At 39.2% G+C, this 2,967-nt stretch overlaps 1 long non-coding RNA gene across 1 annotated transcript; it reads right to left on the reverse strand.

Moving 5' to 3' along the window:
* Positions 1-308: 308 nt before the first annotated feature.
* LOC124878369 lies at positions 309-2,661 on the reverse strand. Its single transcript, XR_007040734.1, has 2 exons — positions 2,518-2,661; positions 309-833 (listed from the first exon to the last, which is right to left on the reverse strand). It is a non-coding gene; the product is annotated as an uncharacterized LOC124878369 (long non-coding RNA).
* Positions 2,662-2,967: the final 306 nt, after the last annotated feature.

Below are 2,967 nucleotides of genomic sequence, written 5' to 3' on the forward strand. Positions count from 1 at the left end.
CCTGCTCTTTGCATATTTGTTTTCCTCACCCATATTGTAGTTTTTCAGCACAATCAGCCTGTTTAATGTTACAACTGAGTATTTCCATCAGATTTAAATCCAGACTTCAGCTGGGCCACTCTGAGACCTTTACTATGTTTTTTGTTTCTTTGAGCTATTCAGATGTGGACTTGCTGGTGTGGTTCTGAATATGGTCATGCTGCATGACCCAAGTGTACTTATGCCTAATAATTTTGTGACAGAGCAGAATTCACGGTTCCTTCCAGGTCAGGAAACAGCAAAGCAGTCTCAGACCACCACAACACCACTAATGTTTCAGTATATATATTATATACTGTTTTTTTTATTTTATAAGTTTTACTCCGGATTTAATGGGACACACAACTTCCAAATGTTTCACTTTGTCTCATAGATTTACTATGTATTTTCCCAAATGTCTTGAGGATCATTAAAATATTCTTTGGAAAATCTGAGTTTTTACCTGGTCTCCTGATGTTTGAATCGTTACCACAGACCTTAACTGAAGCAAGTGAGGCCTGCAGTGGCAGGTATTGCTCACTTTGTTTCTGATCTGTTCTTGGTGCATGATGTGTTGGGCCAGGTAGGTTTAAATATCTTTTTGATGAAATCATGGAGACTGAGTTGTATCAGTTATTCGGATAAATAGTCAGTCTAGATCCCCAGAAAGGCGACCCTTAGTCCATCTTCTCCAAAAGCAGAGGTAATGGGAGGATTTAAGTGTCCCTGTCTAGAGCTGTTTGTGGAGATCCTTTGGAGGCAGTCTCAGCTTCCTTTAAACCCGGTCACTGCTGCTGGGTCCATGTGCCTGGATTCTATTATGTTTTTTGTGGAAAAGGAGGAACAAATACAGACAGGAAATCAGCAGGTTTGCAGTGATATGAAGATTTCAAACTGCATAAATAAAAGCTTACAGAAACCCATGGAAGAATAATCCAAATATAAACACAAGTGAGAACCAAAAACTCAAACATCTGAAGATCATGACAGTTCTGGGTTCGAATCTGTTGAGTCTGGAGTCAGTGTATCCTGCCTCTCGCCAACTTACCATTGGAGACAGGCATGGCGATTTAAGATTAAAATATCATAACAAATATTTTTAATAAAGAAATGTGGGCAAAATCAAATGTGTGTTTAATACCTGCTTAAAAGGTTATTTTCAAAAGGTATTTTTAAATTTGACAAACAACCCTTATTGAATGACATTCGTATTTACTGAAAATTACTGTATATGATGCTTATATAGATTTTAACTCTACAAGAAATACAGCAAGTGAAACATGAGTTTAGAGAGAATCGAATTGCCGCATTTTAATTTTAAATCATTCATTCATCTTCTATCTGCTTGTTCCATAGTGGGTCACGGGGGAGGTGGTGCCTATTTCCAGCAGACCATGGGCAAGAGGCAGGATACACCCTGGACAGGTCACTGGTCCATCGCAGGGCAACACAAAGACATACAGGAAAAACCACACACAGTCACACCTAAGGGCAATTTTGAGAAACCATTTAACCTAACAGTCATGTTTTTAGACTGTGGGATGAAGCCGGAGTACCTGGAGAGAACCCAGGCTTGCACAGGGAGAACATGCAAACTATGCAGAAAGACCCCTGGCCGGGAGTCGAACCCAGGACCTTTTTGCTGCAAAACCCTTATGTAATTTTTTCCTACTATGAATAACTCACAATTTGGCATTTACTTTGTTTTTCTAACTAGATAAGTGTTTTAAAAAAACAGTTTCCTTGCTCATCCTGTGCAAAACGAACACAGCAATAAGCCAATTACGTTATAGCGAGATTATGTACCACTGGGGACCACTAGAAGCAGCGGAATCTACAGTCTGACAAGAATTTCAAAAACCTGGGCCGTCTTAATTGGAAAATCCTAAACGGATATCTAGCTTCTCATTGGCAATTTCTTTCCACAGGATTATAAAACATAAAATATGCAGATTCTTGATCAGAGACAGCTCATGTCAATGTCAAGACAGAAAGCCTGAGCCAGCTTCTGACCATCAAAATGGCCAATGCTGACCAGAAAGGATGAAATTTCTCATCATTTTACCATGATCTTTAATGATGTTTAGAGTGAAAAACATTTGATTTATTGAAATAGCCATAAACCAATGACAGCTGTCTTCCCATTTTTTTCTTCTTTTTCTTTTACACACACACACATTTGTTTTCTTTTTGTCTGAGCCAAATGAACAAGAGAGTGTCCTCTGACTGTATCAGTCACCTATTTTACCATCTCCCATCCATCACGTGTGATTTGCTTAAAGCAACTTTTGAAATCAAGCTGTTGTGAGAAAATTGCAAAAAGACTTTGAGTGGTCAAATGTCTTTGGAATAAGATATAAACTGCTACACTTCAGCAGTTAAAACCTTGCAACTAAAAGTAGATTCTCAGCTACTTCTGTCATGATGAGTTTTGAAGTAGGACCCAAATGCAGGATTGAGTGGAGTACATGAAAAAGTGTACTAAAAAAATATACTTACAGCTGACCAGGCACAGGAACTCAGGCTGGTGAAAAACATAAGCCACATGAACATCCAGGCAACAGTCATGAAGGAACTCAGGACCAGACCAGAGCAAAAACACAGGGTGTGTAACAAGGCATAAACGGAGTATTTACAGAAGGACCCAACAAGGAGCAATGAAACTAGAGAGCTTAAATACAGAGGGGAGTGAAGTGAAAGCCAATGAGCAGGGAGACAAGGTAATCAGGAGCAACATGACACAGGTGTGAACCAGGGGTGCAGGGAGACAGAGGGAGTGACTAATTGAACCTGATTAGCAAGGGAAATAACTGGGACATGAGAAACTGAAAAGAAGATAAACAAAGAGACTAGACTAGATAACAAAACCAAGGGAAATGTAACCAAACACATGAAACACCAGAATCCAGAAAGTAACAAAAACTAAACAGAAGAGATCTAATAAACCTG

This window comes from Girardinichthys multiradiatus, chromosome 12, assembly GCF_021462225.1.
Source record: "Girardinichthys multiradiatus isolate DD_20200921_A chromosome 12, DD_fGirMul_XY1, whole genome shotgun sequence".
NCBI lineage: Eukaryota > Metazoa > Chordata > Actinopteri > Cyprinodontiformes > Goodeidae > Girardinichthys > Girardinichthys multiradiatus.